This window comes from Balaenoptera borealis (assembly GCF_965194805.1).
Source record: "Balaenoptera borealis genome assembly, chromosome: 6".
Taxonomy (NCBI): Eukaryota; Metazoa; Chordata; class Mammalia; order Artiodactyla; family Balaenopteridae; genus Balaenoptera; species Balaenoptera borealis.
In genome coordinates, this window is record NC_138863.1 from 46,241,841 (window position 1) to 46,264,573 (window position 22,733).

Here is a 22,733-nt window from a genome sequence, read left to right on the forward strand (position 1 = left end):
CTATTCTCTTTCTTATGGAATTTGGTGATTATTATTTTAAATACTGGCAAATGTTGTCATTTATATTCTGGCAAACTGTGACACTAATCATACTTCTTATAGCAATATAGACTGAAAGAAATCACCTAGTCATGTGTCTTACGTGCCTGAATTATTTTTATGTGCATGCAACTTTCCTTTCTACCACATCGCCCTATTTTGTTGGGACATTCAGAACTACTTTGCCTTTTCCCTCTCTGCTCCTAATTCTACTCCTAGATGTTACTAAGGCAGTTAAATATTTTAGTTTCTCACAAGTTGTATAATATCTCTTGGAACATATTCCTTCTATTTTAAGATTTTTTTAAAATTAGAAACATATTCTACATTCTTACATAGTCTATCATTATCTTTTGAGATAGCTTTATCTATATCTGTATCTATATCAATATATCTTCAGGGTTATTACTAAACTTTGCGTCCTCTTTATTTTTCTTATCTTGAATTCTCAACTCTGGTAAATCTGCACCTTAATTATAATGCTTTTCTTAACTGTTATTCTCAAATGATGAATGTGGATGACAAACTCTGAATCCGTGGCTCTCCACAAATATCTTTTTCTCTGCCAGGAGAATGACACCTGGTCTGACTAAAGAATTCTCAAGCAATCATCCTTTTTTCTCAGTAGTCTGAGCCTTAATCCATTCCTCTAGCAGATAAGAAGTTGGAAACAAGTGATTCTTTTTCTTTGTAAATGACTAGTGCTTTCCATCTAGAAACTTGTAGAATTTTCTCATAATTTTCAGAGTTCAAAAATTTTTTTTACTGGAATATGCCTTGGTATAAAATCTTTTATCATCAACACTACTTGGAATTTGATGAGGAATTTTAATGAGAACTTGGAGAAAATTTCTTTTACTATTTGTTTAATAGCCTCTTCTCCATGTATTCTTTTTTCCTTCTCTGGAACTATCCTTCAAATGTTACATAAGTTGCCTCTATCTAACCTTTAAGTCTCTTGTCTTCACTCACGTTTTCTATGAGATAATGCTTTTGTGTTGTGTTTTGAGTTATCTCTTGCACTAGATCATCTATTTGTTTCTATGAAGTTTCAACAGTGTCCATACTGTAACTTATCTGCAGAGATTTTAGTGCAAGGTTATGATTCATTTCCAGAAATTCTTTTGCATATACGTGCGTCCTTAATGGTTCTTCCTCCAAGGTTCTATTTTAATAAAGAACTATACTAAATGTTTTGTTGCTCTTTTGTGCAGACTGCTGGACCTCTCAGGTGAGTGGTTGATTTTGATGTTCTCACTGTATCTCAGATACAGTTGCCAGAATACTGTCATAGGTTGGGCTCCCTGAGAAACAGAAATTTGGGGCTTCCCTGGTGGCACAGTGGTTGAGAGTCTGCCTGCCAATGCAGGGGACACGGGTTCGAGCCCTGGTCTGGGAAGATCCCACATGCCGTGGAGCGACTGGGACCCTGAGCCACAACTACTGAGCCTGCGCGTCTGGAGCCTGTGCTCCGCAACAAGAGAGGCCGCGATAGTGAGAGGCCCGCGCACCGCGATGAGGAGTGGCCCCCACTTGCCGCAACTAGAGAAAGCCCTCGCACAGAAACGAAGACCCAACACAGTCATAAATAAATAAATAAATAAATAAATAAATAAATAAATAAATAAATAGGAAAAAAAAAAAAAGAAACAGAAATTTGGAATGGAAATTTATGTGCAGGACCTTTACTAGGGAGTGATCTTTGGATCAACACCTGTGGAAGGGAAAGAAAGGAGGCAGAAATGGGCAGAGGAAAAAGTTGAGCTACAATTACAGTCCCAAGGAAGGCTTCTGCTTCAGCCAACCCCTTTGTGAGCTATGGTGTTGGGATGGCCTATTCTGAGTGGGGGTGAGGGAGCTGGACCTCTGTTCTCTTGCATTGATTAGTAATTGGATGGAAGCTGCTCCCAAACAAAGGCATCACTTTGTGTTTAGCAAATTTCTCCAGCTGGGGCAATGACTATAGAGGACTAATAGCTGAGAGCTGGCTTCTGGCACCATTCTTGACAGCAGAATTATTCTGTCTTTCTTAAAGGGAACCTATGTAGTGCATCACAGAATTCACCCCATGTGTCAAAGACCCGATATGGGAGGTTTGCCAACTGCCAAGGATATTCATTCCAATCATGTATGTGGGGAACATGGAAATGACAACTAGGAGGGTCCATGGACAAAATGAACCCACTGTGGGTCAGATCTGGACCCAGACTGGCTTCTTGGGTGTATCCCTTGGGCAGTCTCACAGGACCCCATGCTTAGAAGTGCTCCATGCTTGGTTTATTGCTCCACTGTTGCCATCTTTAAATTCTTAATAATTTTTTGTCTAGAACCTCTGCATCTTCATTTGGCACTGGGCTGCAAAAATGTGTAGCTGGTCCCACCTAGGTCCCACAACCCCACTTATTACCTGGCCCATATGGCTCCATTCTATCAGGTAGGTCATGACTCTGGGTACCACTGTTAACTTGGATCCTATGTTCAACTGTCCTCTAAATACATTCTCCTTTCCTCAGTGTGCAGTTACTGAAGTAAATGAGAGGAGTTTCTTAGAAGTCTGAGGGGATAATTACTGTAATGTTTGCCATGTTCCTTTTTTCTTGGCAAGTCAATGGACTCTAGGTCTGAAAACTGATTGAGGAATGATGCCTTTTTATGATTGTCACTTTCTTTGGCCTCTTGATCATTCATCCTTGATTTCATATGACCAAACAGGATTAAGTAGTACGCTTTGAATTTTGTTCCTGGATTGCCTTGTTTTAAAAACCATCTCTGTAATTCTCTTCAGATAAGGCTTCATTGCTGTCTACAAGATTTCCATCCGTCAGTCACTGCCATCTGCCCTGTACTGTTTTGGGGTCTTATTGTACCCTTCACTATTAGAGATCTCAATTCTGTAATGGTATTGCCAACTGTCAGTCCTAGCTACAAAGGAGAGCTACCACCAGACTTCTTAGAGATGCTGGTGTCCCTTCTATAGATACAACTTTTCTTGCTTTTGTGATCCTCAAGGCAGGGGTTTCCAGCCTTACATAGTACTACCTCCCACCCCCCCCATCCCCAAATTTCCTCCTCTGTGAGTCTTTTAAATTCTTCTTTCACTGTCTACCTCAGTAGTTATGGCAATTCTACCTCACAATGTGTGAGCCATTGCTTTTATCATGCTCTAGACCATTGTAGAAGTGTTTATGTGGGGCCCTTTCAGAATGTTAAATATCTCCCAGAAACATCTCCATATAGTAAACTATTTTATCAAATTTATGTTCAGTGCCTACCATTGCTTCAGCACTCTCAAAATCCAATCCCAAACATAGCCTTCCAGCTCCTTTAGGACATATTTTTCCATCCTACAGTTTCTTCAGGGTATACAGTTGGCCCTCCATATCCACGAGTTCCACATCTGAAGATACAACCAACTGTGGATGGAAAATACTAGACCAAAAAAAAAAAAAAAATTCCAGAAAATTCCAAAAACCAAAACTGGAATTTGCTGTAGTGGACAACTGTTTACATAGCACTTACATTGTATAAGGTCTTATAAGTAATTCAGAGATGATTTAACGTGTACAGGAGGATGTGCATAGGTTATATACAAAAACTAAACAATATTATATAAGGGACTTGAGCATCTGTAGATTTTGGTATCTGTGGGGTTTCCTGGAAGCAATCTCCCGTGGATACCAAGGGATGACTATAGTCTCTTTCCTCCTTTAGCAGGCCTAGCATATCTTTAACAGGATTATATGAATTTAACCTGGTTAATGGCTTAGTAAGCAACAAGGGAGATGGAAGCAGATCCTGTGGGGATTGTACATTGTCTTAAAGTGTAGATGACCTTGATAGTCTTCAAGAAGTGGAGGGAGCTTTAATAGGGAGGAGTGGGTCATCAATGCAGTGATAGAGCGTTTGGAAGAATATGGGGAGTCAAGATTTTTGAGTTTATCAACATACATGTTCCTTTCCATATGTCAGGGTCCCATTTTTCCCAACAAGTTCCTGGCCTTGTCAAAGTAGATATACCCTAGTTGGGAGTTTAACTTTCTTTGGAGCTTGGCTATATTTGTGGTTAAGTCCTGGGCCTTGGCTTCAGCTTTTTCTTCCCTTTTCCTATGGAGTTTGCCAAATGTCACCACTTCAATGAAGCTTACTCTGAATCCTCCTTATTTAAAATTATAACCAGCCCCCACCCCTGCACCACTGATCTCTTTTAACTTGCTTTAATTTTGTACCTTCTAACAAAGGACATACTTTACTAATTTACCATATTTATTTTAATTGTGAGCCTCCCATGCTGTAATTTAACAAGGTTAGAAATATTTATCTTTTTCACGAATATCACTCGTGTACCTAGAAGAGTGTCTGACATCTGCTATATGGTAGAGGCTAAAATAAAGAGTGGCCACATGAACAAATGAATGAACCAATAAATGAATATAGAGGAGCTTAGACAATTTCATGCTGCTATCTTTGTAGAGCCCCTTATCTTTTATACATTGTACAAATTTTCTCTAATCTTCACAGTAATCTTGCAATACTGGCATTAATTTATCCATTACACAGGTTGAAAAACTAACACTTAGCTACTAAGTGAAACATACAAGATTCAAATCTAAGTCTGTCTGGCTTCCAAGCTTATGTGTTATTTGTTTATTTTTATTTTTTGACCCAGCATGCCTTTTAAAAGGAAAATAATTGTCTGGGAAATATTGAACCTGGGCAAGATGATTCCAAGAACAATTGTTTTCTCCTGTGAGTATTTGAGATCTGTCCTACTGAAGGAGATTAATCCCACAGTTGGGATGAGGAAAACAGGGACTTTCCTTCCATTTATAACATTTTAAGTTCCTTATTTCCTGTTTCTCCTTCTCACCTGGGAAACATTTATTATCTTGCTCTTTAAAAAAGTGTGTGTGCAGAAGAGGTTTTGGAGGAAACATTCTGAGTCCTTTGCCCTTTGAGAGTTACTCTCCATCATTCTCTTTACATGGTCACTAGAATCTGTATCGAATAGAATCCTGATGCTGTTGCAAAATTTATTACTAATAGTACTATTTCTGTCATGAGAGACTTAACCAGCAATCTGGAAGTACAACAAAATTACCAACTACTTTGAAAAGATTGTCTTTAATAAAAATAAAAAACTTGTCTTCAATTCTTCCAAGAGAGAACTTTTTCACCATAATTTACATTTTATTATATATTATTGTGAATATAATATACATACATATTATATTATGAATATAATATACATATTATACATAATATGTATATTATGTATAATATACATATTATTAATAATATATATTATTACATATTTATGTTACATTTTTATATTGTGGGAACTACATGTCATTTTGTTTAGGTACCTCTTAAAAAAGCTGTATTGAGGCACAACAGACATAATATAAGCTGTGTACATTTAATGTGTGCCAACTGATAAGTTTATAACATAGGTATACAACTGTAAAATCAATATCATCAGGATAATAAACATATCCATCATCTGCAGCAGTGTGCTTATATCCCGTTCTAGAATTTAATATAAATGAAATCAAATATTATGTTGTCATTTTCTTCTTATTTCTTTTACTCATCATACTTACCTTGAGATCCAAATACGTTGTTATGTACACCAATGGGTCATTCCTTTTAATTGCCAATTAGTATCCCATTGTTTAGGTATACTACAATTTGATTATTCATTCAACTGTTGGTGGAATTTTTATTTTTCAGTTTTTGGGTACTACAAATAAAGCTTCTATGAACATCTGCGCACTAGTCTTTGTATGGATACATGCTTTCATTTTGGGTAAATACCTCGGAATGGAACGGCTGGGTCATATGGTAGGCGAATACTTTCATATGGTAGGTGAACGTTTTAAGAACCTGTCAAATGTTTTCTAAGGTGGTTGTAGCTTTTTACATTCCTGCCAGCAGTGTATGAGGGTTCTGGTTGTTCCACCTCCTTGCCAACACTTGGTATGTTTTATATATTCTGATTTTTGTCATTTTGATATTCCTAGTTCTACTTAACGTGTTCACTCTTTCCCCTAGTTTCTTGTGCACGTGAAATACAGTTTTAATAACTATTTTCAAGTTCTAGACTGCTAATTTCATCATCTGTCATTTCTGGATTGATTTCTACTGATTGATTTATTTTCTTCATTATGGGTTGTATTTTCATGTCCCTTTGCATTTCAGATTGGATGCCACATGTTATGGGTTTTACCTTCTTGGGCACTGGATATTTATTTGTTCTTATTGATACTCCTGACCTTGTTCTGGGAAACGATTATATTATTGTAACCATTTGATCACTTGGGTTTTGCTGTTAATTTGTTAGCAACATTTAGTCTAGGGTTAATTTTGCTCTACCAATGAGATAAAACTCTTGAGTACTCTAGCCAATTTACTATGAAAAACAAGACTTTTCCGCTCTGGCTGTTGGGAAAAGGAGATAAATATTCCTGGCTTTGTGTGAGCTCCCAGTGACTATTCCTTTTAATTCTTTTGGGTGTTTCTTTCATTGGTTTTAGATACTTTTCTCATATGCATGTGTTGATCAGTGTTTGGCTGTAAACTCAACTGGGTAATTCTGCAAGGCTCTGAAGCTCTCTCTCTATGAAGCTTGTTCCTCCCCTATCCAGCCCTAAGATCTCTAGCCATCTTTACCTCCCTGGATTCCCTGCTCAGTCTGCTCAAATCAGGGAGATCATTAAGTCCTTCCTGTGTTTCCTCTCCTGGCATCAAGGCCCAATAAGTCTTTCCCATAATAAGGTAGGGCAATCATAAGTCTCACCTCATTTGTTTCCTTTCTCTCAGGGATCACTGCCTTTAGTTGTATTTCCAGTGTCTTGAAAACTCATTGTTTTTGTATAATTTTAAATTTTCTTTTCAGTCAGAAGGGTACATCTTGTCCATGTTACTTCATTTTGGCCCAAAGCACAAGTGAGGTATCTGCATGTGAGTTTTATTGAATACTTTTATACGATATTTGTTTTTCTCTTTTTGACTTACTTCACTCTGTATGACAGTCTCTAGATCCATCCCCGTCTTTACAAATGACCCAATTTCGTTCTTTATTGAATACTTTTAATTCCAAGGGTAAATTTCAAACAATTCTACTGTTAAAAAGAAACTGGCCCCAAATAAAGTCACTTATGCTAAGCCCCATCAGGACTTAATACCTAACCTAACTGCAGTTTCAGTCTCTCCCAGGAGAGTAATTTTAAACCAATCAGTCTGGAATTTCCTGATCAACACTCTTGAGGTAATCTGCTTGATAAGACTCCCTGCCTTCCCCTAAGGGAAGGAGACTTGTCTTGAAATAATTCATTCTTTTAACTTCCTTGTCCCACCTACCTTCTGTTTATAGAAAGCCTTCCATTTTTTACAGCTCCTTGGAGTTGCTAGATGGGATGCTACCCCATTATAAAGCCAGTTAAATCTTCAGATTTATTCAGTTGAATTTTTTTAACACTACTAAATTATTCAAGAAAAAAACCCCACAAATATTCCCTTAAAAAGTTTAAAATTCATGCTTCTGATAAGAACATCTCCTTTCTTTTAGTAGATCATTGTAGTTGACTTTGACTAGTGGTAAAAAAGTTGACAGTTTTGTTTATCCTTTATAGTTGTCATGCTTAATTTACAAATGGCATTGAATTTTGGAGTTTTTGCTTTTACTTTGAGGCTTCTGTGAGAGTTGAAACTTGCAGAATCTTTTTAATAATTATAGTTAGAAATTGCTATGCTTATTTTTGTTAGTGTTACAGTTCAGACCCCTCTAAAATTTCATTTACTTTTTTATTTTTGATGATTTTTAAAATTTAATAAATGGCTTGCTAACTCTAGACATGGTTTTAAATGTTTTACATATACTAAAATGTCTAGTTTTTTTTTTTTTATAAATTTATTGTTTGTTTATTTATTTATTTATTTATTTATTTATTTATTTATTTATGGCTGCATTGGGTCTTCGCCGCTGCGCGCAGGCCCTCTGTAGCTGCGGCAAGCAGGGGCCACTCTTCATTGCGGTGCGTGGGCCTCTCACTGCGGTGGCCCCTCCCGTTGCAGAGCACGGGCTCTAGGCGCTCGGGCCTCAGCAGTTGCAGCACGCAGACTCAGCAGCTGCGGCTCGCGTGCTTCAGAGCGCAGGCTCAGCAGTTGTGGCGCACGGGCCCAGCTGCTCCGCGGCATGTGGGATCCCCCCGGACCAGGGCCCGAACCCCTGTTCCCCGCATTGGCAGGCAGACTCCCAACCACTGCGCCACCAGGGAAGCCCCTAAAATGTCCAGTCTTTAAAACAACTCTAGGAGGTAAATTTTTGCTTTATTTCTCTTTTTCTTAAATGAGAAACTAAAGCAAAACAGAGTTCCTTAGCCTGGAAGTAGAAGATCTCTTATCCTATTTCCCTCTCTTATTAAAATATCAAATTTTATACTCCTTTGCTTTTGATGATTTAGGATTTGAGGTTAAACTTGTATTAGATCCATTGACCAATATTTGTTTTGTGTTAATGCTAAATAAGGGTATGGTAAGTCCCCTACATACAAACGAGTTCTGTTCCGAGAGTGTGTTCATAAGTCCAACAAAATTAGTCTAGGTACCCAGCTAACACAATCGGCTAGAGTATATAATACTGTACTATAATAGGTTTATAATACTTGTCACACAAATAATACATAAAAAAACACAAAAAATAAAGAAAACATTTTTAATCGTACAGTACAATACCTTGAAAAGTACCGTAGTACAGTACAACAGCTGGCATACAGGGGCTGGCATCAAGTGAACAGGCAAGAAGAGTTACTGACCGGAGGAGGTAGAGGAGGTGGGAGATGGTAGAGCTGAACGATTGTCAGCAATAGGAGACGGAGGGCAAGCTGCAGTTTCACTCACGCCTGACGTTGATGGCACAGGTTCTGGTTCCTTGCTGGATTCAATTCTATCTACCCTCTTGAAAAAACGACCCAGTGATGTCTGGGTAGTAGCTCTTTTTCTTGTCACAGATGACATGGTAGCACTGGATTGCATTCTGAATTGTTGCTACAACCTTCGTGTACCATTCTACATTCAGGTCCTGTGCCTCAAAAACTAACAGTGCCTCCTTAAATAAAGAAAATTCCCTTGCTATTTCCTGCGTCATGAATCTCTTCAGTTCTTCAGTTACTTCTTCTTCCTCTTGTCTCTCTTCGTCCTTTCTCTGGGCCTCCAATTCCACCTTTTCGCCTCACTCCACTCTCTCAATTATTTTCACTTTTGTTTCCATTGTTATCGCTTGGCGCTTCTTTGCAGTACCAGCTACATCACTGCTACTTTTACGCTTGCTTCTGGAATCCTAGGTTTGAAATAAAGATACTATACTACAGTACTCTATACAGTACTGTATAGTAACATACACAGAAGCACAACCACTTGTAGAGGATGCATGCATGTGACAACGTACACCTGACATGTGAACTAACTTACATGATTGGACGTGTGAATGCACATTCGCATCTTTGAAAGTTCGCAACTTGAAGGTTCGTATGTAGGGGACTTACTGTACAAAAATTCTTATACAATTTCAGAATTTTGAGGTAATAAAACTAACTTTATCCAATTTATTCATAGAGATGGAGACATGAAAATTTAGTCATGTCGTCTCAAGCCAGCTAGCCAGATAGAGCCAAACTGCTTTATTATTACATAGATTATGCTAGGTATTTTAATTATTTATTTATTTATTTATTTTTTTATTTTATTTATTTGTTTTTGGCTGCATTGGGTCTTTGTTGCTGTGCGCCGGCTTTCTCTAGTTGCAGCGAGAGGGGGCTACTCTTCCTTCCCTTGCACAGGCTTCTCATTGCGGTGGCTTCTCTTGTTGTGGAGCACAGGTTCTAGGCGCCCTGGCTTCAGTAGTTGTGGCTCGCGGGCTCTAGAGCGCAGGCTCAGTAGCTGTGACGCACGGGCTTAGTTACTCCGCGGCATGTGGGATCTTCCTGGACCAGAGCTCGAACCCGTGTCCCCTGCATTGGCAGGTGGATTCTTAACCACTGTGCTACCAAGGAAGTCCTATTCTAGGTATTTTAAATGAAAATGTTATGTGGCCTAATAAAGAACAAACTACAATATAATTTAGGTAAAGTCATGATCATTTTATTGTTTTCTGCTTGCCTAATCTTCCTCAAGTGGTGATTTGAGGAAATATCTCTTTCTCTATTTCATTTTTCCAACTTTCACTCCATTTAACTGAAATGGTAGATTAAGTAACATAAATAAAGAGATTTGTATTATTTTCATTGCATTATCACCTACAAAGAAATTATTTTGTTAGTGAAAGAAAAAGTATAGTGAATAGCTAATTTACTAAGGTAATGAGTAAGTCGCAGATAAAACATCTTTAGAAGAGAACTACATCAGCACCAATCTTGATACACAAAACTGTGATGCCAAGATGTGCTGCAGAAGTATCAGGTGGGAAGTTGTTATTAATGCAGAATCTTAGGCTTAGCCCCAGACCTGCTGCCTCAGAATTTGCATTTTAATAAAATCCCCTGGTGATTTGTGCACACAAAATTTGAGAAGTACTGCTTATCCTGGTTTTGCAGCTGTTTCCTTCTTCTTCTGTTCATTTATCTTCCCAGTAAGGAGCTATAATCTGACCAATTATCCTTGATTAGCAGCCTTAAAGGGGGCAGGAGAAGGGAAGTTGAAGCTTAAACTCCAAATTACTAACTTCAAACTGAGAAATATCACCCACTTTATTCCCGAACACCTTCCCACTCTCTACCCAGCTCTCTCAGAACACCTGAAACCAGTTAAACCTTTGAGTAGTCAAGAGTTGTCTGTACGGAAAAATATCAGTAGTACTGTTCATCTTTGTGATTTTCTGCTCCTCATCCTTTTTCTGCAGATTATTTGTTCCTTTAAAAATCTGTAGAATTTAAACTTAATTTAATATAATCAAAGAAGTTACAGACATTGAAGTATTTTACTATTTGTAATTAAGTTCTCAAACATAGTTCTCACATAATTAGAATTTACTTGGAATGGAGTTAGAAATGTTTCAGATATGATTAAAGTCAACTCCTTTGAAATACATCAAAGATTAAATAAATAGTGTCCTTGAGAGACAATGTAAGCAGTTAAGGGATAATTCTGAAACAAACTTTTCTTGGTTTAATCAGGTAAATTCCAGCATCAAATTATTCACATTATTATTTTCGTCACAGAAAGTATAAATAGGAGAAATATATTATTGAGTTTCTCTGAGATTCACGTTAAGTGATGAAATATATAAAAGCATGAAAGGTAGTTTGGCATAAATATCTTAAGTCAGGGGGCTTCCCTGGTGGCGCAGTGGTTGAGAATCTGCCTGCCGATGCAGGGGACACGGGTTCGAGCCCTGGTCTGGGAAGATCCCACATGCCACGGAGCAACTAAGCCCGTGAGCCACAACTACTGAGCCTGCGCATCTGGAGCCTGTGCTCCGCAACAAGAGAGGCCGCGACAGTGAGAGGCCCGCGCACCGCGATGAAGAGTGGCCCCCGCTTGCCGCAACTAGAGAAAGTCCTCGCACAGAAACGAAGACCCAACACAGCCAAAAATAAATAAATAAATAATTAATTAATTTAAAAAATATATATATAAAGTCAGTTCTGAACTAGTTTGCTCTTTAGGAAAAGAAAGAGGTCACCTCTGCACTGTGAATTTAGGTGCTTTCCTCTTCTCCAAGACTGGGAACCCTAAAATGGCTCACATCTATTTTGTGGAAAGATTGGGCAAATGCTGTCTGGGGTATTTTACTACTTACCATTCTGTAGTATTTGCAGACTGCACTACTGATCATTATCTTTGATCCTTCACTTTCCATCCTAAAATTTCCACCACTAGGCTTACTAAAAGGATAAAAATAAATATCTTTAAATGTATATCTATCTAACTATCTGTCATCTACCTACCTATCTTCTGAAAGTAGGTTTCTACCCCTCTCTTACAATGGCTCTAAATCCTGGCTGTAGTTTGCCACAATTTGGAGAGCCTGAAAATGTGCCCAGGCCTCACCCCAGACTCATTCTATCTAAATTAATATTTACATAGTGTCATTTATTTATTTTTTACCTTCCTTGAGCCCTAAATGGGATACAAACCAATTCATAAACTTCAAATCAGGCAGCTCGCTGACACAAATCACAGTAATCAGTCAATGGACAGGGCAAGTAGAGCCAATGGGACATTGAAGGTTTATCATCTTGCTCTGAATTTTTTCTGTCTTCCACATCAATTTTGTGCCTCATTCTATGGCAGAAATATTTCTGTAATAGAGCAACTATATGTCAGTAGCCTAGCCTCAATGGCATAGTTATATAAATTAATAAGTACTTAAACTAACTTCAAGGTCTGTAAAACTTAAATTTCTTGCCCCGAGTTTTGATAATTTCTGGGAAGTATAGTCTCACAGTCTGGCACCTGCTCCCACACTTGTCTCACAGTTAGGTAGTGTTTTGCCTTTTGTGGTTTTTACTTGTTTTTATTCTTATCTCCTACGCTCTCTTCTTTCCACTTCCAATTTCAATAGCATTGGCCCATTTCCCTAACAGTAAATGAATTCCTTGAGCCTCAAGTGGAGTACTATAGTCCTCTTAGTGAAGCTGTGGGACCATCTATGGTTCCATCTATGACTTCAGAATTTCCAATTTTACTTCACCTGGGCTTGTCAGAGCATTTCCTTGAAATGTATACTGTGTACCTCTAAGAGACTCTGTCAATCCCTATAGGATAAGTTATGCTGCGGTAAGAAACACCCTGCAAGGCTTACTAACAAAGATTTATTCCTCACTATATTACATGTTCTTTCTTGGTCAGCTTTGACTCTTAAGCAGTTATCTGTTGTTTTTTTTTTTTAATTTTTATTTATTATTTATTTTTGGCTGTGTTGGGCCTTCGTTTCTGTGCGAGGGCTTTCTCTAGTTGTGGCAAGCGGGGGCCACTCTTCATCGTGGTGTGCGGGCCTCTCACTATCGCGGCCTCTCTTGTTGCGGAGCACAGGCTCCAGACGCACAGGCTCAGTAGTTGTGGCTCACGGGCCCAGCTGCTCCGCGGCATGTGGGATCTTCCCAGACCAGGGCTCGAACCCGTGTCCCCTGCACTGGCAGGCAGACTCTCAACCACTGCGCCACCAGGGAAGCCGTCTTAAGCAGTTTTTACTTCAGAATCCAGGATGATGTTGCTGCTTCTAGCAAAAACAGTAACAGTCATAGAGGCAGGAAGGAGGAGAACATGATAAACCACACATTGGCTTTTAAAATTTCTGCCCCTGTGTGATATATTATATATCACTTAACCTCACATTCCACTAGCCAGTCAAGTCTTAAGGCCACACACGACATCAATTGGTTATGGAAGTTATGATTTCCCTTCCCTAACTGGAAAGGTCAGTGAGTACTTATGCATAAAAATACACTCCACCATCAAGGCATTATGGAAAAATACAATTTTATCCACTATTATGCATGATATTTTACTTTTAATGGTTGTTGATGTTTGCTCCTTCATGAAACTGAGATTCCTTTCGTCAAGAAACTACTTTTATTAGTCTTTTGTTTCCTCAACATCTAGTTAATTCCTCACATATAGTTGGCATTTGAAAACTGTTTATGGAATGAATTAAAGATAAACATTATTAAACCACAGTTGCACCTAGGGTTGAACGGTCCTGTAATAAAACCATATGATTCTTAGGTACAAGCACTTCTAACGTGAACAGCTATGCACTCAGATTATATCCTGATATCATCTGCCAAACATCGTATGGCGTCGGGCACATGGCAGGATGTCTATCAGAATTATTAGAGAAACTCTCAAGGAGTTTGTCAGGAGAATAATAAAGTTTTGACTTCTGACAAAAACATTCTGTGTATGATTCTTAAGATCTAAAAAAACTTGGATAGAGGGAGTTTATCTGCCTCACTTCTTTCATCAGTAAAATAAAGTGTGTCACCCTCACAACGGAATTTGAAGTATTTGTGGAAAGACACTAAACTGTAGAGGGCACATCATTTGCATTCATCCTCAAAAAAAGAGGCTCCCTTTTGTCTTCTCAAAAATATTGATAAATGTGCACATTATTTTCTTGTAGGATTAGTTACTATAAATTTAATTATATAGACTTATGAAGTAAGCCACATCTAAACTTATATTTGTTTCTAAAATATTAGGTTAAATTATACTTCATGATGACATGATTGTAATAGTAAATGTTATAGTAAAAATTTATTTTACATTTCAACATCCTTTCTTAATACAGAAAGGCAGGGAGGAAAGGGGTAGTTTTCTATAAAATTATGTAAGTGCATATTAAACCATTACTATTTTACATTTTAAACAGTATTGTATAAAGAGATGAACAGCTTCTTAAAAATTATTACAACAGTTAATAGTTATTTCCCATACGAAAATAAACATTGTTTAGGTAGAAATGAAATATGGTGAGGTGAAGGAATTTAAATTAGTTATGTGAAATAAATTATGTTAGTAGAAGAATGTCTTTAGGTTTAGGCATAAGCAAAGTCAAAGCCTTAAAGAAAAAGAGAGTAAGGGGCACTGATGCCTGAAATTGAGCTGTGGAAGCAGAATTCTTTCACTTAAAGTTTTAAATTCTTGTTAAAATGCTTTTTTTTTTTTTTTAACCACAGTAAAAATCTTCTCTTTTAAATTGCAGATGACTTGAAAAGTAGAGACAGAATATCATATCCACACTCAGGTTCTTAAACGGAGCATTTAAATATGGATGAAGTATATTGGTGGGAACCCAATTAGTCAGACACTGAGTAATCAATGCCGCTATTTAAGTTGTCAACAGCTTCCTGGTCTTGGGGTAGATAGTGGGTCATTTTGGAGTAGGCTGCATTTGTTTAGACTAATTTAAGTGGCTCATCTTAGTGATGTAAATTTAGAGTGATGAAAACTTTGTTGTTGCTATTGTTGTTGTTTCCTTATAAAGATGTCCCCTTAATATTCTTGGTAGGAAGAGTTCAAAGTCTCCTGAGAAGGATATAGAAAAATTTGCATAACACCTGAGGAGCTTTGCAGGACACAGTGTATAGAAATCATTCGCTTCCGTGATAGAATTTTATTATATCCACTCTTATGGCTGAAGCTGGTCTTTACTTAGGTCTTTTGAAGGCAAAGAACACTAGGTGTTACCTAAGGAAACTCACCATGATGGCTGTAGTAGGAATCAGTGTCAAGAATAATGGAGGGTGGGGAGAGCTGGTCCAGCACTGCATGTGACCAAGACTGGATGTCACTTCTGATCTAGCAACTGTGGCAAGGAGAGTGGAGTTCATAATGTGATGAGTCACAACCGTAGGAGTCCACGTGTAAAATATCCTTAACCATGAATGAGATGATAGGGTTGGGGGTAGATGGGTTTTCCTCCCTGGAAAATTTTACAAAATATACAAGAAACATTTGAGTACTCATTTCATAATTTTGAAAAACGTTAATGTGCCAGATTTGCTTCAGATTCTTTCTTTTTAACCTTAAGATATATTTGAAATCTCCTGTGTATTCCTTCCTGACCCTGTTTCCTTCTTTAATTAATGAAGTTATCCAGAATTTGATATTTATTATTCTTGTGTATATTACCTCTATTATATATACAAACCCGTAAAATAGTGGTTGTAATAGCAAAATAAATGAATAAAGCATAAAACATTAGGTAGAGATAAGCACTAAAGAGACAAAATAAAGCAGGGAAAAATGATATGATGTGAAATGTGTGTGTCTGTAGCTAGGATTGGTCAAGGAAAGCCTCCTTAAGAAGGTTACCATTGTCAGTGAAAAAAATTAATCAATAGTCAATCTAAGAAAGAAATGGAAAATTTTATTTGAGCCAAATTGAGGATTATAACCAGGAAGACAGTCTCTCAGAGAGTTTTGAGAACTGTTCTGAAGAGGTAAAGGGGGAGGCCAGTATGTATGTGATTTTGGTGAATACAAGTAATATAGTTAGTAACATAAATAATAAGTATTTAAGCTAAGAACTTCCATTAGGTGCGATCCAGTATCTCCCCAAGTCATCTGACCAGTCTGTTCTGCATCAATAGCTATCTTTACGGGAAATGATTTACTGGCATTGTACCAAAGATGTCTGCACATACAAGGCTAGTGGTGGGTCACCGTGACCCCTTATAGGATTGAGAAAGGAACGTTATCTTCTAAGGAGTTACATGGCCAGCACCAGAAGATCAATTTTTCTTCTTCTGGCGCTAGCCATGTAACTCCTTAGAAGATCTATAAAACTAGAAGACAACACAAAAGAAGCCTAGATGACCTTGGGTATGGCAATGACTTTTTAGATATAACACCAAAGGCATAGTTTAAGAAAGAAATAATTGATAAACTGGATTTCATTAAAGTTAAAATCCCTAGAATGTACAACAGTAAGTATATTGTAATTTAAAGTATGGCCTTTGGATAATAATGGTGTGTCAATATAGGTTCATCCATTTTAACAGATGTATCCTCCAGTGGGGGACATTGATACTGGGAGTCTATGTATGTGTGAGGGGGGAGGGGATGTATAAGAAATCTCTGTACTTTCCCCTGAGTTTTGCTGTGAACATTTAACAATTCTTAAAAAATAAAGCCTTAATAACAATAAATTTTTAAAGTCGGTAGAGAATTAATCTTTTTTTCTCCATACCAAATCCTAACACATTTTTCCCCTTGTCCCTCTTGCAGTTTCAAAAAGTGGTTGTTATAGTGGGCATTCCTTTCTTGTTCTTCACTTAAAGGGAATTAAAAAAATATTTCTCCATTAAATATGCCATTTGTTGTACTTTTTAAAAGTCCCTTTATTGGGTTAAAAAAAGTCCAGTTCTATTCTCTTTTTGCATGGGAACTTCTTACCTGTTTCTCTTAGAAAAGAAACATGTTTTCTGAATTTTATTAAAACTTTATTCTGACTCATTCAGAGGTATTATCTGAATCTCATCTCTGCATGCATCCTGGAGATTAAACAAAACTTGATCATTTATTTTTCACATTGCTTGATTTTGATTGATAATATTTTATTTAAAATTTTTTAATGGGAGGGAAATCCAGAAAAGAGGGGACATATGTATACATGTAGCTGATCCACTTTGCTGTACAACAGAAAGTAAGACAAGATTAAAGCAATTATACTCCAATAAAAATTAATAATAAAATAAATAAATAAATAAATTTAAGCTATGCTTTTAAATGGAATTGGCCTTTTATGTTTTCCTAGTGAAGTTTTGGTATTAAGGTTATTGTCATCTCCAGACAAATGGATAAAGAAGATGTGCTATATATATACAATGGAGTATTACTCAGCCATAAAAAGGAACGAAATTGGGTCATTTGTAGAGATGTGGATGGACCTAGAGACTGTCAGACAGAGTGAAGTAAGTCAGAAAGAGAAAAACAAATATCGTATAATAATGCATATATGTAGAATCTAGAAAAATGGTACAGATGAACCGGTTTGTAAGGCAGAAATAGAGACACAGATGTAGAGAACAAATGTATGGACACCAGTGGTGGAAAGCAGCGGGGGTGTGTGTGGTGGTGGTGTGATGAATTGGGAGATTGAGATTGACATATATACACCAATATGTATAAAATAGATAACTAATAAGAACCTGCTTTATAAAATAAATAAATTTAAAAAATTAAATTAAAAAAAAGGTTATTGTTATCTCATACAATGAGTTGAGGGAATATTCTTTTTTTCTGTACTCTTAAATATTTACTTGCAGATTGGGATATGATTTGCCTGGGACAGTCACTAGACCTGATATTTTTGTTTGTTTTGGTACTAGGTAGAGTTTTAATTTCTCCTTAAATTTCATTAATGGATAAAGTTCTATTTAGGTATCATATTTCTATTTAGTCTGAACCTCTTTTCCACTGTGCTGGCAGTAATTGAAACAGAGACAACAAAAACTAGGGTTTCTCCTGCCCTGATTTAATTTTCTAATCTTTTACCAGCAGGATTTTGAAAGAAAGAGTATACCTTTCAAACTGAGTTAATCCTTAAAGTTGTTGAATAATTCTTAGGTAAAATTAAAGAGAGTTTTGGAACATCTTGTTAATTTTGGCACTGAGAGATTGAAATTTTTAGTGAGAATATGATTTTACTTGTACCTGAAGCTAGTGAATGGGGTCATACCAGTTACATCTATACCTATCCTTATCTCTATCATTATTCATCATCCTTTTCATTCTCTCTCTATGGCTCTTTTTACCTATCTACATTTCTCCAGTGTCCTACACAATAGTTTATCTATTATGCCTGGTGTGATAGACAGAATACTGGCCACCCAAAATGTGCATGTTGTAATCCCCAGTACCTGTGATAAATTAGCTTACATGGCAAAAGGGAATTAAGGTTGCAAATGGAATTATGTTTGCTAATCAACTGTCTTTGACATGGAGTGATTATCCTGTATTATCTGGATGGGCCTTATGTAATCACAAGAGTATTTATAAATGGAAGAGGGGGTGCAGAAGAGAAACAGATAGATGGCAGCAAGAGAAAGATTTGGCCTGAAGTTGCTGGCTCTGAAAACAGAGTAATGGTGCCATGAGTCAAGAAACGTGAGTGGCCTCTAGAAGCTAGAAAGGCAAGGAAACAGATTCTAAGGTAGGCCTTCAGAAGAGATGCAGTCCTGCTAATATTTCACTAGCCCAGTGAGCTCCATTTCAGACTTCTGAGTTCCAGGACTATAAGATAACAAATTTCTGTTGTTTTAAACCACTACATTTGTGATAATTGTTACCGCAGCCATAGGAAACTAATACATGTGGGAATTCAAAGCAGTAGAGAAGACAACAAACACTTATTTAATTGAGAAAGCTTTGAAAGTCATTTCAAGTCCCGAAGTTTCTCTTTCTTCCTGTTTCAATTAATAAAATCTAACTTTCCTGTACATTTAGAGGATAAGAATAGTCCTTCAAAGAGAACATTGGCATTAAAAAAATCAGATAAATGATAGACTAATTAATGATTCCTAATTGACTGCTGATGACAAGTAAGGAAATTTCCTTGAAGGATGGGTCCCAACATGTGAGGAAATTACAAGGGAATTAGTTAAGAAGCAGACTGTGTGTGAGCAATATAAAGAGAAATGGTCATCGAAGGAAAAGAATTTTTATTAGCATGAAGTTTTTATGTGTTTATATCTAGTAAAAAGAAGAGAGTAGGTTTATTAATATTCATATAAAGTCTTTCTCAGATTAAATAAAACTGTGCCATAATGCCTGAGCCAGACTAGTTGTGTTAAACCTGAAAAGAATATTCTTGATGTTGTAGCTGCTTGATTTCAAAAGCTATGAGGTAGACTTTCTATCTACTGGAAAATTCTCCACTTGGCAACAATACTGGAAAAAAACCCCATAGGTTATGGTAATGTAGTTGGTGATAATTTGATGGTAAGTTGCTTACCTTGATGGCAAGTTGCCTACCTTTGCCTAAAAAGAGTTTGAAAAGGGAATAGATTAAAAAAAAAAAAAAAATTTAGTCCAGACATTTAGATTCCAGAGTGAAAAGGTTTTACCAGTATGTGGATTTCTACATATGGAATTTTACTGAAGAAGAGGCTTTCAAACTTTTGACTGTTTACAATGGGACCCAGTGTGTGCATGTACACACACACACACACACACACACACACACAATTATTTACCTTTCTCAGGTGAGATGTAATCTAACATTTTCTATTTTATTTTGTTCTATTTTGTTTCAGTCTATTTCATTATGATGCTGTTTCTGGCACAACGGAATTATCTTAAACTATGCTGAGACTGCACCCAACAGTTTGAGAATCACTGCACCAGAGAGCATTTTCTAAGGGGCATGGGGGCTGGGGAAGGTGTTTCAATATCCAGCCTATGGTGTGCTATATCTGCCTTCCTGGAGATGCCCAAAGGACATGAGAGGGTTAGTGGGAGCTGAGAATCTGACTTCAGGAGAAGCATCATTATGCTGGGATCTACAGGGCAGTGTGAAGAGCCAAGAATGCAAGGGAATCAGAACTAGAATCGGAGGGATATCACAAGAGATGTGCCGTTCAGAAGAGATGGTGTGAGACATCATAAAGGTGGATAAGCAAGTATAATGAGTAACAGCATTATATTCTGCTGTTCAGACATGTTGTACTCCAATCTCAGCTTTGCTACTTATAATTTTATAACTTTGCATGAGCATTTAATCTTTCTATGCCTCATCTTACAATGCATAAAATAGTATGTATGATTTATTGAGCACTTAAATGCCAGGTACTATGAAAAGTGCTTTCAGATATTAACTACTACTTAACACCATCTCAGTGAGGTAGGCAGAGATTTTATTCCTATAATACCCATATGTTAGAGTTGTTTTATTTATTTTTATTATTTATATATATATATACACACACACATACATACACACATTTTTGGCCGCGCTGTGTGGCATGCGGGATCTTAGTTCCCCGACCAGGGCTTGAACCCATGCCCCTGCTATAGAAGCAGGGAGTCTTAACCACTGGACCACCAAGGAAGAGGATAAAATCACATGAAATAGTTCCCAGCACATAATAAACATTCATTAAATCAAAACAGTGAGATATAAAAGTTGTTTTTTTTTTTTTAATAAATTTATTTATTTATTTTTGGCTGCATTGGGTCTTTGTTGCTGGGCGCGGGCTTTCTCTAGTTGCGGCGAGCGGGGGCTACTCTTCGTTGCGGTACACGGGCTTCTTACTGTGGTGGCTTCTCTTGTTGCAGAGCACGGGCTCTAGGCACGCAGGCTTCAGTATTTGTGGCACGCGGGCTCAGGCGGGCTCAATCCGCATTGGCAGGCGGATTCTTAACCACTGCACCACCAGGGAAGCCCTATAAAAGTTTTCTCAAACCCTAAAAACAAGCAGCAGGCAAAGGAAACCCATCCAATCACTAAGTGTCATTCTACTTCCTAACTATGACAAAGCAATTGCATTAGTTTGCTTATCTATAAAAGGAGATACAATCAAGTTGAAGAGTAGGTGAGCTAATGGATATAAAACACTTATTATTGGGAGATAATTCTCCATGGCCCTTCTGCATGCCTTATATTAAGTTTTGCTCTGGACTATCTTTTCAAGGATATTTGTAGAAGAAACAGCCTTGGGAGCTAGAAATAATGTCTCCCATCAGGGCAGAGACCAGAATTATTATCTTTTAAAGATATTATCTTCCGGGCTTCCCTGGTGGCGCAGTGGTTGAGAATCTGCCTGCCAATGCAGGGGACACGGGTTCGAGCCCTGGTCTGGGAAGATCCCACATGCCGCGGAGCAACTGGGCCCGTGAGCCACAATTACTGAGCCTGCGCGTCTGGAGCCTGTGCTGCGCAACAAGAAAGGCCGCGATAATGAGAGGCCCGCGCACCGCGATGAAGAGTGGCCCCCACTTGCCGCAACTAGAGAAAGCCCTCGCACAGAAACGAAGACCCAACACAGCCATAAATAAATAAATAAATAAATAAAAATTAAAAAAAAAAAAAGATATTATCTTCCTCTAGGACAAAGGTTTGGCAGGTTTGCTAGCAATTCTCTTTAAAAGATGATTAAGGTTTCTTAAACTTTGGGCTCCTCAGCTGTGACACAAATCCATTGTGCGGGCAGCATGCCCAGGAGGCAGCCTACATATTGCTGCTGTGGGTGCCGGGAGGTAAGAAGAACAGATGCAGACTTGAAGCTCATGTTGCCTGCTGTTCCATGAGTAAAAAAGTCCTTTGTCTGTGTCCCTGAAGTCTATTCTTTAATGCCAACATCTATGAAACTGTGGTAGGCTAACTTGTTAGTTTGCAAGCAGGAAAAAGAAATCTCAGACTATTCACAGTTCTCGACACTTAGACCATGGCGAGCCACCAACTGAGTACTCAATTAATTCTACCCTGTTAGCACTATGGTATTTATTAATGTGGCAATGTGGTGGATAATCAATTTAGTTAAGGAACTATTTAATGCGTATCTGTTACATGTTAGTTGTGACGCAAGGTGCTAAGGTTAAGAAACTGAACGAGACAGAACTCTGATTTCACATTCTGGAGGGGAAGACATTTGCACATAGATAATTATAACATGTCTAAATACTGTAATAGAAATGTGAATAGGGATCTAGAGCTACACAGAGGAGGGAACATTTATCACTGCCTAAAATGTGAGATAAAGAGGAGGTATCAGGGGCTTCCCTGGTGGCGCAGTGGTTGAGAATCTGCCTGCCAATGCAGGGGACACGGGTTCGAGCCCTGGTCTGGGAAGATCCCACAAGCCGCGGAGCAACTAGGCCCGTGAGCCACAATTACTGAGCCTGCGCGTCTGGAGCCTGTGCTCCGCAACAAGAGAGGCCGCGATAGTGAGAGGCCCGCGCACCGCGATGAAGAGTGGCCCCCACTCGCCGCAACTGAAGAAAGCCCTCGCACAGAAACGAAGACCCAACACAGCCATAAATAAATAAATTAATTAATTAAAAAAAAAAAAAAAAAAAAAAAGAGGAGGTATCAGGAAAGCTGCTCAGGGTAAGTAAGACTTCAACTGAATTTTAATAGCTGACAGTGAATGTGGATTTGTCAGTCACAATGGTAACAATAATTTGTTATTATTTTACTATTATTTACTGTTACAATTTGTTGTAAGTTGTTTCCCCTAAAAGCATATGCTGAA

At 37.8% G+C, this 22,733-nt stretch overlaps 1 protein-coding gene and 1 long non-coding RNA gene across 2 annotated transcripts in view; one reads left to right on the forward strand and one right to left on the reverse strand.

Annotated features, from left to right (window-relative positions):
- LOC309631338 overlaps window positions 1-11,646 on the forward strand; it is a 103,672-nt gene extending 92,026 nt beyond the window's left edge. The window contains exon 2 of the long non-coding RNA XR_014246206.1: window positions 11,540-11,646. This is a non-coding gene — a long non-coding RNA (uncharacterized lncRNA). The remainder of the gene's footprint in view (window positions 1-11,539) is intronic.
- Window positions 1-22,733, reverse strand: part of GULP1 (GULP PTB domain containing engulfment adaptor 1) — a 367,595-nt gene that overhangs the window by 283,447 nt on the left and 61,415 nt on the right. The gene's annotated exons all lie outside the window — the stretch shown is intronic.